This window comes from Lepeophtheirus salmonis, chromosome 1, assembly GCF_016086655.4.
Source record: "Lepeophtheirus salmonis chromosome 1, UVic_Lsal_1.4, whole genome shotgun sequence".
Classification (NCBI taxonomy): Eukaryota; Metazoa; Arthropoda; class Copepoda; order Siphonostomatoida; family Caligidae; genus Lepeophtheirus; species Lepeophtheirus salmonis.
Genome location: NC_052131.2, coordinates 29,415,441 through 29,429,423, shown reverse-complemented (window position 1 = coordinate 29,429,423; position 13,983 = coordinate 29,415,441). Strand labels below are relative to the sequence as shown.

Here is a 13,983-nt window from a genome sequence, read left to right as displayed (position 1 = left end):
AAACGATTTAGATTTATCATTCGAGGCGGATGAGGAGCATATTAGGCCTATCACATCTAAGCAGCCAAACAGCGTGGTATCTGTCGAAGAGCCCGTGGCTTCAGAACCTGGTATACTAAAGGATTTTGACAAGGAAACCCTTCCTTGGTTCCTTCTTCTGATCCTGGCAAATTTTAAAGGTTCAAAGATAGGTGGAGAAGAATCTCCTGCTATCAGAGGAGAGCAAGCTGGTAGCAAGATAATTAATTTTAAATGCAAATAGTCTTCCATTAACCTGTTAAAGAAGGAAGTTTTATCTCCAGAGGCTGTTCTCTTTGGATCCAAATTCAAAGACTTTATTGAAGGTAAATAATGCTTAGGGAAGCATCAGTACAACGATTTGGATCCCCCTGCAGTGAACAGGGAGCTAAGCTGACTTAAAGAGGGATATGTGTTCGGGATGCTCGATTAGATCCACCGAGTCTCGAGGCTGAGTTTGAGGCCAGTACTTGCAGCTATGGAACTTATAAAAAGAGTTAAATAAGACCTTAAAACCCTTGTCTTATAAGGATAATTTGAAGAAGGAAATAAAAATGACAAAGGATTCATATTTGGAATTTCCTTCAATGTTCCAGGAGGTTGGAGATACTGATAAAGGGTAATAAGATCGGACACCTATTTTTGGGAACAGAATTACTGTTCATGTGCTGTGAATTGTTAAGTGTTAAATTTAATTTTTATTTTCATGAAATGGGTACGATCCGGGGGGGGGGCAGCTGGGCGTACAAGTGTATTTCATGATACTTGGAGTGGGGTATCAGATAGCTCCTTTATTTTGAACATTATCAGTGAGGGTTATATATTGCAGATTTTATCAGGGGGGGCCAGAAATACCTTTTTTCAGGGAAGCCCACGACATAGGGAAGAAGCTCAAAAGGCAGTTGATAAAGATATAGAGGATATGTTACTTTCTGGGGTGGTTTCCGAACTTTATGGAGACAGCGGACTATATGGAGATAGTTTTGTATGTATATTTCGAACTCATCGTATTATAAACTTGGTAGATGAATTTATGTGACATGTCACTATCTCAGATAGTGACTTCGGTTCTTGTTAATGATTGTCCTGTACATAAATTGCTCCATATCCTCTAGGCCCTAGTGTTTCCCAAAGTGGGCAATACCGCCCCTTGGTAGAGCAAAAAAACAACAACGGTGATTACATATTATTACATAAAACAAACAATTTGATCTACAAAAATAAAGAAATATGACTACAAAATAGCAGGAATGAATATCTTGAATATGTACTTCATTATTGGCGCCTATATATTTTGCTCTATACTCAGTTTACTCTTACTCTCAAATGCAAGCAGACTACTTAGAATAAATACTTATAACTTTGTTAAAAACGTGAAACTACGGAAAAGTAAGATCCAAAAGCTACAACCCAAATTCCACATTCTAAAACTTCAAGCAAGGACTTCAAGGACGTCAAGTAATTATAAAACTGTATTAAGAATTTTTTTTGCATCAATTAGCTTTTATTTCTTTAACTATTTGGACCATAGACAAATCTTGATCTACATTTCTGCTGTTAAACACATGGTTGTAGTTGAGAATAGTTAGACAAGAAAATAAAGTTACAGTATTCACCAGTTAACCAACCCAGTAGGGAGTTGTTTTTTTTCTTCCTTTTTTGGATATTGTATTGCTCAATACTAAACTGCCATCAAAAATAACTTGTCTCTATATATTTATTTCTCAATTATTTGGACCATAAGACCTTGAGATTTATCCATCTTCTTACTGCAGTAACATTTCAAACTCACATAACTTATTCATTTGAAAACGAAGCCTTGAAACCCTCCAGACTTTCGGAACATTTGAGAACAATGCACTCTGATAAAACAGAAAAAAATATAGCATATTTCCAGTCGCTTCGAGAAAAATTCAAGGGACAAAAAACTATTAAAAATATGTTTTCGAGCATTTCAGAACAATCCACTGACGGTTTGCGTGCTTCATACAACATATCTTTGTTGATTGCTAGATCTGGTAAGCCTCATACAATTGGGGAGGAGCTTATTCTGCCTGCAGTTATAGAGGTTCTGCACACATAAGTCACCGGACCAAATTATGAAATCTATATCTCTCAGTAATAATTCAGTTCAAAGAAGAATAGATGAAATGGGTGAAAACGTAGAAGATAAATTGTGCAACATTCTTGCCGCAACCGAATTTAGTTTGCAATTAGATGAGTCCACTTTACCAGGAAATGAATTCTTGCTTATGTTTGTTTCGTCAAAGATGAAAAAGTGGTACAATAACTGTTATTTGCTAGACAACTTATAACAAAGACTAAAGGAGAGTGAGTATTTGATATCGTTGATAATTTTTTCAAAGAGAAAAAAATCCCATTTACTAATATTCTGGCGTGTGCAACAGATGGTGCACCATCCATGATAGGTCGTTATCGTGGCTTCATCAGTTTCTTGAAGAAAGCCGTACCTGGTGTACTTACAGTGCACTGTGTAATTCACAGGTAGCATCTGGTAACAAAACTCCTTAGTGGTCGACTTCACAAATCAATTAATACTGTTATCGCATCAGTAAATAAGATCAAGGCACATTCCCTCAATTCCAGACTGTTTCGACAGCTTTGCATTGTTAATGATGAAGAGTTTGACCGTTTATTGCTACACACAGAAGTTAGATAGCTATCAAAGGGAAACTGCCTCAAACGATTCTATTCTTTCTTTGATACAGTTGTTGAATTTTTCCAAGAATCTAATATTGGGCTATGTCATGATTTTAAAAAAATCAAGAATGATATTGCCTATTTGTCAGATATATTCCTAAAATTCAATTAAATGAATTTGCAATTGCAAGGAAATGATGCCAATCTTATAAAAGTCAAATCTGTTATCTCCACTTTCCATTCTAAGTGTAAATTATTCAAACGAAATTTAGCACGTCATGAACTTTACCAATTTCCAAGCCTTCGTGAATTGGATCAAGAAAAGAAAATATCTGATGATGACCTTCAAGTGTATTGTGCTCATATAGAAGAGTTGCAAAGAGATATGACTGAAAGATATCAGAATATATTAGGGCTAAAAATACCAGACTGGGTTATCAATCCATTACTAGAAGTCAGTAGTGAGGAAACAAGAGAGGTAGAAGAAGAATTAGTTTCAATCAAAAACGACATTGAGCTAAGTCCAAAGTTCAAGATATCCTATCAAGATTTTTGGCTACAAAAAAAATATCTGACCTCTATCCAGTATTATGGAACAAGGTCAAGATATATTTGATTGCTTTTCCAACGTCATATCTGGTAGAATGGGCCTTCAGTGTAGTTACTATGCTTCTTTCTAAACAAAGGAACAAACTTAGAATTACCGAACGTGGGGATCTACGTCTTCTTCTTAGTGAGTTTCAACCTGATGTGGATAAACTAATATCCTTACACCAAGTACACCCATCCCATTAGAAGGAATTGTGAAAAACTAAAGTTAATTTTTTTTTTTAAATATATTTGGTGTTTAATTCATAAATTTGTTGTTTTAATTTTTGAAGAAAAGGTTATATGTGCAGGGGCGCCCGCAGGGGGGTAGCTGAAGCGGAAAATCGGGGAATTTAAAAAAAAAATCAGTAATAAGAAATTAAAATTCAATGGATTTAAAAAAAAAGAATAATATGTCATTAAGATAAATTTTTATAGTAAAAAAAATTTATAGGATTTATTTTCTAAAAAAAGGTCATTCGATGTGTGAGAAATAATCAGGCCCCCCTCCCCCCCAAAAAAAAAAAAAATGTATATGGGAGGGGGCGCTACAAGTTTATTTGGAAGCCAAGGGGGCGCCAGCATGGAATCATCGTATACTTCTTCATTACTACTGAGTCTCTTTTGTCATTGGAAAACAAATGCAAGATAATTATAGACTCGTAAAGATAATGTGCTTCTCTTTTCTCGATATTTTGGTCTACTATGCATATTCTATTCTGATATTACATATAAATAGTTATTTAGAACTGGAGAGTTCCACAATAAGAAATAGTTCCCGAATAAATTACCCAGTGAGGAAAAAGAGTTTCATTTCTCATCCACAGCTCCTTGTTGAAACTCTTGAATCTTGTTCCTTCCAGAATTGACCTTTTGTTTCGTCATCTTATTCTGAGAAAAATATATAATTGTTATGAATCCTTCAGTTTCCTTGATGTAAATAATGCAAAAATCCCTTGGAAAAAAGTAAAAGTCAATCTCAGACTCTCAATGAATATGCACCCTTTTTTCTAGATACTTTTGTCTGCAATACATATATGTATTTTGCTGCTATCTACATAAATAGAGTTTGAGAATTATTGAGTACTAAGTGATAACAAATTATAAGTGACCTCTTAACTTCTGTAGACTTGCAATTTTGAAACTTAGTTAGTCTTAATCATCTTCAAAAAAAAAAAAACTTAATTGCTTATTATTAACTGAATATTACCTCCATGAAGATTTAGGATCTCCACACTAAAATGAATTATTAATATAGATAATATAATAATCATTAATACAGAGTTCAAAATTAATTTAATTATTTTTATTTCATCCTGTTTTTCTTTGATTTATGACATTATTATTTTATCTGAATAATTTTTTTAATAATTTATTTAACGAAACAATAATAAAAAGATAATTTTTATTTTATCCTGAGCTTTTCAGAGTGTTTTTTATTCAACTCAATAGGATATTCCCATTTTTAATAAAATGTAAATTATTTTAAAGCATCATCTTGGAATTGTCGACGTCAATAAAATTTGTCCAGTTTGTTGAGAATATCATATTGTAAATAAATGTAATGAAGCCCCTTTAAGATAAGGTCCCTATTAACATTATCTTCATAAGTTTCGATGAGATCTCGATCTTCGCCAGAAAATTCACACACCATGAGATATGGATTTCTCAGAAATCAAAAAGGTTTGCAATCTTTTAATTTTGAAAGACTTAATGATGGAAGAAGCTAAGTATCCGGATATATCAAACAATAGATTGGCTTGATATTCTATTTTTCCATAGTACATACGTTAAGATAAAAAATCAGAATCTTAATGAAAATTTTGAAGTTCAGCACCATAACTTTAAAACTTAAACTTGTTAATCCCTTTACAAATATATAATTTATTGAAAATATCTTATTTTCAAATAACAAGAGGTTAAAAAAATGGCATTGGATACTAAACCTATCTTTTTCATCAATACATAACAGAAAATCAGATTACCGAAAAATGGTTTCAATTTTAAAGTTATGGTGCATAATTTCAAAAGTTTCATTAAGATTCCTTGGTATAATATAATAAATTATCGCATATTTAAAATTAACTTTTCTTTTAAAAGAAGTTGTATATATCATTAAAAGTAAACCGTAACAAAAATGTTCATGGTAAATTCTCCGACACGGAATAATTTTATGGGTACAATACAATAACTAGTTTAGCTGTTGAAATAATTGTTTAATTATAAATACGAAAAACACTCGTATATAATATATAAAACTCATAATGTCCTTCTACAACGACTCCTTCAATATAATTGATTTAGTACCTCTTCCTTCACCACAATTTTGTGAAAGAAGCACCCAACATATCTTCATAATACTACAACGCCTATAGAGTTCACGACTGGGAAGAAAGGATCCATGAAGGTGTGCTATATATATATTTATTTACTTTAGAATTTGTATTGTGTTACTATTTGATTTAAACTATAGGCATAATTCGTAATAATAAAAAGATACCATTTAAAAATCCGGGTCAGGTAAATCAATTTTAACAAAAAGAAATCAACTAATTAGAAATATCATAGTCAGAAGTCACCTCGACGGAGAAAATTTGGGAATTTAATCTCACAGGGAAATTTGGGAAACCTTGTGCACACCTGAGGTAGTGTGAAGGTCCTTAAGATACCGTTCCACAGTTCTCATTGCTATGATTGTTATGTTCACTATGCAGTTTGACATGAGGGCATATAAAAGGTATGAACAAAATTATTTAGATCCTATTAAATCCGCTCTAGTTGGTGGTCATTAAAAGAAACTCTGCTTGAGAGCAATCCATAGCAAGACATCTTCGGATGGAGACGAATCCTAATGGAATATGAGACACAGGATAGAAATTCACTCGAGAAAAACTTGCTTTTGGACTGTTCAATTTGATCAGAAACTTACTAACGTGTTCACAACTCATCTGTTGGTAATGGATGCTACTCGCATAGGTAGGTAGTAAACATGAGCATTCATCCATACAGCTAGGGAACTCTTGACGATTTGATCTCGATCTAGGGATTGGTAAAGTGACTGAGAAAATTAATTGGGCTTCTTTTCTATCTGTAATTCACCTACCACATGACTGCTCTGATTTACAAAAACGAATAAGTCAGAATCTTTTATTTGAATTGAACAATTACAATACGATTTCAAATTATTGTATTATTGTTTTGCTTCTTTTCTCTTTCTTTCTTCCTGCAGCTAGATTGGCCTCTTTCTTCCTTTTTTTTTAGAAGTTTCGGTTCGAACTACCGATTTTATCAATATTTTTAGAATCAGAAATAAGTATTTGATTGGTTTTCTCCATATAGTCCACTGTTTCTGTAATGTATTCGTGTATCCTTCCCTCTTGGTTGATGAACATGTAATGGTTTCTCCCCTGGAGCATCCAGAGTTCAATGAGGGTACATCGAGGGTAAATGATGATTCTCCTAGGAGCAGGCAGGGTGTCTGTGTTCATAAAACCTCTGTGAGGGTGTTATGTATTTCATATTTCCTTTCTTGTATGTTCTTTAGTGCATTAAAGTACTGTGTTTTACGTATTATAAATAGTCTTGTATTTTGTAAATAAATTACTAGTATGGTTTTGTATTTTAAAGAATACATATGATCTTATAAACAGTGTAGTCTTATTCCTCCACGCCATTTCTTCTTCTCATTTGTCTCTCGGTCATCCTGGATCTCTCCACCTTATAAATAAGTTTGTGTCTCTCACTCGTCAAGACGCAACAGAGGGTGAATGAAGTTTCTCCCGGGACCGGGCAGGGTGCCTGTGTTCCTAAAATCTCTATAAGGGTTAATTAATGGTTCTACCAGGAACGGGCAGGGTGATCGCGTTCCTGTTATGTATTTCATATTTCCTTTCATGCTTTTATCTTCTTGTATATTCGTCTATGTATTATAAGTACTGTGTTTTACGTATTATAAATAGTCCTGTATTGTGTAAATAAATTAGAGTATAGTTAGAATACACATGATCTTATAAACAGTGTTACATTATTACTCCACGTGAATTCTTCTCCTCGTGTCTCTCGGTCAACCTGGATCTCTCCTACTATAAATAAGCTTGTGTCTCTCCCTCGTCAAGACGCAACAGTTCCTAAAACTTCTATGAGGAGAAGTGGTCTCCTTCCTTGTAATGTATTCATGTTTCCTTCCCCCTTGTTCTCTTACTTCTTTTATTTTCTTGTACGTATATATATGTGTAAAGTACAGTCTTTTACCCTGTCTTAAGTATAAATAGTCGTGTATTTTATGTATGTATCTGGGTAGTATTTTGTATTAATAAGAATATAATTGTTCCTATTAGACAACCTTTGTTTTATTCCTCCACGTCTATCCTCTCCTCAATTCTCTCGGTCCTCCTGGATTCCTTTGTATAAATAGTTTGTGTATCCTCGACCTCAACAAGACACAACAGTCTCTGAGCGGACTTTATGGAGAAAGTGATTTGATTGGTTGACACCATATAGTCCATTGTCTCCATAAAGTTCGGCTACCTTCTGGGGCTATTGAAGAAGTAAACCTAAACTTAGAGCAGATACATGTAGTGTCTGGTGTGTTTGCTATTAGAAAAAAAAGAACAAGAAATCATCATAAATTTAAAGGGTTTGAATAAATTCTGACTTAAATCCAAGTTTAAATTGGAATCTGTCCATTCTTTGAAACCTTCGTTCAAAAGAATTTTTTATCTATTTTCGATGGATCTTTCGAACGCATATCCTTCTTTTCATATTAATGAAAAAGATAGACGTTATCTCAATTTCTGTTGGAGGGGCAGAGTGTTATGCTTTGGCCTCTCATCTGCCCACGGGTATTCAATAAGTTACTAAGAACCGTTATCACCTTTTTAAGAGGTAAGCTAAACATATCGTGTAACATTTATTTTGATGATATCATATTACAAGGGGCTTCATACAGTTTAACTCGTAGAGATGCCTGTCTATGTGCGTGTATTATTAGTCTTCTTGTATTCTCTATTAATTTTAAAAAGAACTCATTGCAGCAGTTTTAACTATCGGGTATTTGGGTCTATTTTGTAATACAAACCTATTTCTGGTGTCTCACCGACGTGATAACCAGGAGAAGCTAAGCAAGCTTCCCATCTTCCTTCCGGAAAAGGATAAGATCTCTCTGAAGGACGCTCAAAAGTGTTTAGGTTTACTGGAGAGTATTAAACCGATGTTTGCACTGGTGCGTGTATATTATAGAGATATACAGTTTATTAAAGTGGGAGATCGAAATTTTCCGAGAAGGGATTCAATGTTTATTTCTTCGAATGTGGTGGTCAACCTTTATTACGAGAAATGTCAGCAGTACATTATCAAGGCCGGTCGATACGGTGTTAGATGTTCGAACAGATGCTTCCCTAAGAGGATATGGTATATCTTTGTCTGATGGACGCGCATTCCAGGGTATTTGGAATGAAAAGCACAAAGTTCACATAAATGAGGTGGAACTTCAAGTAGTTTTGATAAGCATTGAATATATTGATTAAGATATTTATGTTCTTTTCCTTTATTGATAACACGACCGCTCTACTTTATTTTAAAGAATATGAGAGGAACGGGAAACTCTAGGCAGTGCAATCTATTTGAATGGGTGGTCCAGTGGGATTGGAAAGAAGAACCCAACCTTCACAACACAATCGCAGAATACAAGATGAAGGAGGGAATTAAGGAGCGTTTTGATTATGAAATTACTCGGTGGATATCAAACGGATGGCTGAAACCCTGCATTCAAGGCAATAAAGGCGTGATACCGCTGTTAGCCGTTTCACAAAAGAAGAAAAACAACCTTAGACCCGTCCTTGATTTTCGAGAATTGAATGATTATATAGAATGTAGTGGAACCAACGCTGATGTGTGCAATGAAAAATTAAAATCGTGGAGAAGGTGGTCCCCATCGTGCGCATTGTTAGACCTAAAGGACACCTAAATGCAGATAAGAGTTAACCCTTCGTGTGGAAAATATCTTGTAGTTCGGATAAAGGACAAGCAGTATGAACTTACTAGGCTTGGGTTCAGATTAAATTGTGCTCCAGAAATTATGATGGCTGTGGTTCGTGAGGTGCTACAGAGCAACAGAGTTGTAAACAGTGCAACAGACAGTTACTATGACGACATTATTGTCGATACAGGAAAAGTGGATGTGGGTAACGTAAGGCGTCTACTCTCAAGTTACGGCCTCGAGTGTAAAGATCCAGTAGAGTTGGAGAATGCTACGGTTCTCGGACTTAAAATCGATAAGGGAAGAAAATGACTTTACTGGAGAAGATCTGAAGAAGATGAGTTCGCCATTAGATCCAACGGGCTAACGAAACGCGAACTTGTTGCAATGTGTGGGAGGTTTTTGCCGTTTGAAGGGGGGTAGTGAGAGAAAGTGAGGAGGAGATAACGAGGATGATAAACCAGATATTCAGTGAATTAAGCCCACCTAACGAGATTCTCCTAACCGCCGCAGTTTCAGATCGGTAATGCTTAGAAACTTATGTTCAAAATGGTCTGTGAAAGTTATCTTCTGCTGCACTTATCGCCCGTCCGGTAATGGAATTATTTAGAGGCACCATCGATCAGTGAAAACAATGGCGGCGAGGACAAGGGAGTGTCTGTTTTGGTACAATATGATACCAGTGAGTGGGAACGGAGACACGCCAGCGGAACGCCTATTTAAGATGACATGGCGGAACCCATACTTGGAGGAAAGTAGTCACAGAACCGGTGAAAGAGCACCCTATAACATCTATTCGAAAGGGGATGAGGTATGGGTTAAACCTACTAGAGCTCGATGTTCGACTAGATGGAATAGAGGGGTAATAACAAAAATCTAAATTCAGTGTAGACGTGAATGGCGTACCAAGGCACATTTACGACGTGCGAAAGGTAGTTCAGTCATCACCTCAATCCCAAGGAGCCAAACAAGTGGACAAGATCGGGCAGAGGGGACCAAATAACGCCTTTGAAAGTAGGCCCAGCCGCAATCGAGAAGATTGCCTAGTCATTTCAAGGATTTTGTACCATGACATGTTATTTTCGGTGTTTAATATTTTCTGTTTGTTTGTGTATTATTAGTTTGGTTATTTGTTGTTATTATTATAGTATTTGTAAATTTGATTATTCAATTGTGATATTGAGATCACAGGGGGATCTTTATGCAGATGACGTGATATTAACTATAGAAGCTAACCCGGAGCCCCAGTTAATCAAAAGGATAGAAGTGTTGATTAATTAATTTACTAAGTTTAGAAATATATCTGCCCTGGAGCTGAACAAAGAGGATACATCGATTATCCCCATATGACCATAGGTCCCCAATCAAGAGCTCTGTATTAAGTACCTGCAGGGTAAAAACAAGTATTAATATTCTGGGCCTAGAGTGGGATAGGGATGGAATTCATATGTGTATTTGGAATCATGTTTGTTCCCAGTTTAACCAGAGGTTGAGTAAGTGGAGAGGATTTAATCTTCACAAGAGGAGGATGGACCTTTATCATATCGAGGTAATACCTTCGATACTTTATGCAGCAACAGGGTTATGGATCACAAAGTTGAAATTTCAAACTTAATCAATTCTAATACTGAAGAAAAATTCGGAATGAAGCTATATCCCAATAATTTGAAAAACAAGTACCAGACCAATAAAGGATATCAATTAGTTATATGAACTCGAAAATGTAGGTTTACGTACCAATAAAATTCGAAATCCTTTCTTATATTCAGATATATAATTATGTGTAGACTGAAATGGAATATTCAGAATTGTTGGATTGTATCTAAATTGAGGGTTTTGGAGAAGAAGAAAAATTTATAAGATTTTGAGGAGAGAGCTTTCATTACAAAAAAAAATTTTATTAAGATCACAATTAGGATCTAAGAGAATTTCAAAATAATTCAAATCAAGGGATAAAATGTAGTTAAGTTAATATATATAAACTCCTTTGACATGTGTGCATTTAAACAATAAGTGGCAAACTTATTCATTACTTACCTCCCCAAAAAATAAATTGTATTTTTTAAAGGCCATTAGAAATAAAACTATGCGTCCTTTGGAGTTCAGCATCACTAGAAATCAAAGAAAACATTACAATTTGAATTACTGAATTTTAAATAGAATTTAATTACCGTATATCCATCTTCTATCACCAGAATATATAATATCTGTTTACAGCAGTTGGTTATACTCTAAGGCAGGAGTTCTTAACCTTTTATCTACAGTTTCTATTTTTTAGTGAGCTAACTCTCCAATTCCCACGACAGCATCGGTCGTTGACGAATTCGATTCTAACCCATCCAGTGTTCAGTACGTAAATATAGGCTTTGTTTTTTTGTGGCATTTTAGGGCCCTCCAAAGACAATATCATCACAACACACATACTAAATAAAATTACCATAAGAATGTATACACATATGAGTAATTACTTAAAAAATTGAGATCAATTACCCACCAGTTACACCATGGAGAGACGCGACACAAGTGAGTTAGAGGGGAGCCGCTTTTGACATTTATAAGCCAACAGTGTTGTCAATTTTATCCAAATATGACTTAAAAAACTTCATAGATAGGTTGTTTTTGTCATTATAAAAGTCTGTAAATGGTTGTGAAATGAAATTTTGAAGCAGTGGTTCTTCTGTCCCACCATTCTTTCCCCACTTGACAACTCAACCATTCCCCGCCAGTGAGGAATGCCCACCAGGTTAAGATACACTACTCTAAGGCAATAACTCTTAGTAGTGATGTTGTCTTATTATCAAGTCAAAGGCTCAAACAGATAAATATCCCCTTTTTAATTTTTGAAGTCCAGATCCATTTTTCCCACTTGGTTTCACTCACTCTAATGCTTGATTTCGAATAAGATGGTCTTGAACATCATTTAAATGCTCATACATACTTTGAACAAGTTCCAAATGAGTTCAATAAACTGAATCAAAATTATGATTATACATTCCAAATGCTTCCACGTAGTTTTTTTGTATTTTCATATAAATTCATCTTATATCTAAAAATGTTCTCTCAGTAACGTTGTAGCGTTGAAAATCCAAGTAAATATAGATCTTAGCACAAACCTTAGGATTTACATTAATACTTAATAGCTACGCAGTTCTTAATATGAGCCCCAGTTAGTTAGTTTATTAGTATCAGCTACTTTGCCAAGACGTATACAAATACAGAATATTTCATGTTTCTTCTTAACGATTTGCAATAATTTTGATACCTATTCAGGACAAAGAAGCAAGTCTTCCAATCTGTGTGGAGTACTTATTCATTTCTTTGTATTTTAAACGTATATCTTTCTTTAAGAAATAAGTGATGGATTTTAATCTTTATTCAATTTTTCCATCCATTGTAAATGCCAAATGGAAAATATCTCTGTGTAGAAATGCCTAATAAGAAAAAAAATATATAATAATCAATAAATTTCTTATCGCATCAAAGATTAAAAATAGAATAATAAATAAACCTTACTTGACATTTCTCATTATTTAATACGTTGTAGTATGATTCTGAGCATAGCGTCCTTATTCAGTATTCAATATAATACACTACTGGAAAGACAAACGAACCATGGCGACTCCAGATTATAAGATCAATTTAGTCTCATCAACTAAAATACCATGAGAAGATCCGCCAAATAATTAATAAACTCGCGCGACATCTTCACGTGACGAGCGTGTTATATAAAATAAACAGTTATATATTATACATATATAAAGATACTACATAAAATATGTAGTATGTACTATTCGGCTATGTTTCTTTTTCTAGCTATCACGATTTTACCTCAGTATAAAGCTTTAAACTACGATTATCACTTATCAGCTAGCTATATAATATTTTTTTTCAGCTAATTAAATCAAAATTATCTATATGGATAATAATCTCGATACTGTAAGCTTAGTCCCTGATTAGGGATTTCTTTAATAGTATTAATTGTGAGTCTCTTTTGTGATTGGGAAAACAAGGGGAAGATGATTCTAGACTCTTAAAGATAATGTGTCTTTCTTTTCTCGATAGTTTTGTTTGTAATGCATATTCTGTTCTGGTATATTAAATCATTATATTATTAATAAATATAAAACAGTTATTCTATCTTGTATCTAATCATCCTATCCTTATACTATTGAAATGAAAAGTTACACAAAGAAAAATATAAACATTTCTCATTCTCTACCCAAAAATACTTTATTGTAACTCTTCATGTTCAATCCTCCTACATTAAGTAAATTATTTCATTGATAAAAGTCCTTGGGTGTCGTTAATGCCTATAACGCACGAATCACTACTAGATAGTCTATATCACACATAAATTCCATTTATAAGTTTAAATTCGTGCTGTACAGCAAATATGGACAATATTATATCCTGAACACTTCAAGCCTCTCTCCCAATTCCCTTAGTACTCATAAGACTATTTTGCCTTTGGAAAACAAGTAAAAGATTATTTCAAACACTCAAAGATAATATGCTCCTCTTTCCTCCATATTTTGGTATACAATACATTATTCTATTACATATAAATAGTAATGGGGAACTATTAAATTTCTATGTTCTTTACCAATGAATTCTTAGACATAGTTTTAGATCTAAGAATTCATTGTCTTTAGTTTATATCGAATCTATTGTATTTTTTGGATATATCCATAACGACGTCATTATTATAAACCTAACAACAAAATTCCATGATGTTGCGT

At 34.1% G+C, this 13,983-nt stretch overlaps 1 long non-coding RNA gene across 2 annotated transcripts; it reads right to left on the bottom strand.

The window, feature by feature from the left end:
• Window positions 1-7,164: 7,164 nt before the first annotated feature.
• LOC121127170 (uncharacterized) lies at window positions 7,165-13,050 on the bottom strand. 2 transcript variants are annotated; one of them, XR_011781585.1, is made up of 5 exons: window positions 12,758-13,050; window positions 11,735-12,675; window positions 11,416-11,667; window positions 7,922-11,355; window positions 7,165-7,860 (listed from the first exon to the last, which is right to left on the bottom strand). It is a non-coding gene; the product is annotated as an uncharacterized lncRNA (long non-coding RNA). The 2 variants fall into 2 exon arrangements; XR_011781584.1 differs by having other exon boundaries at window positions 7,165-11,355.
• Between the last annotated feature and the right edge of the window lie 933 nt (window positions 13,051-13,983).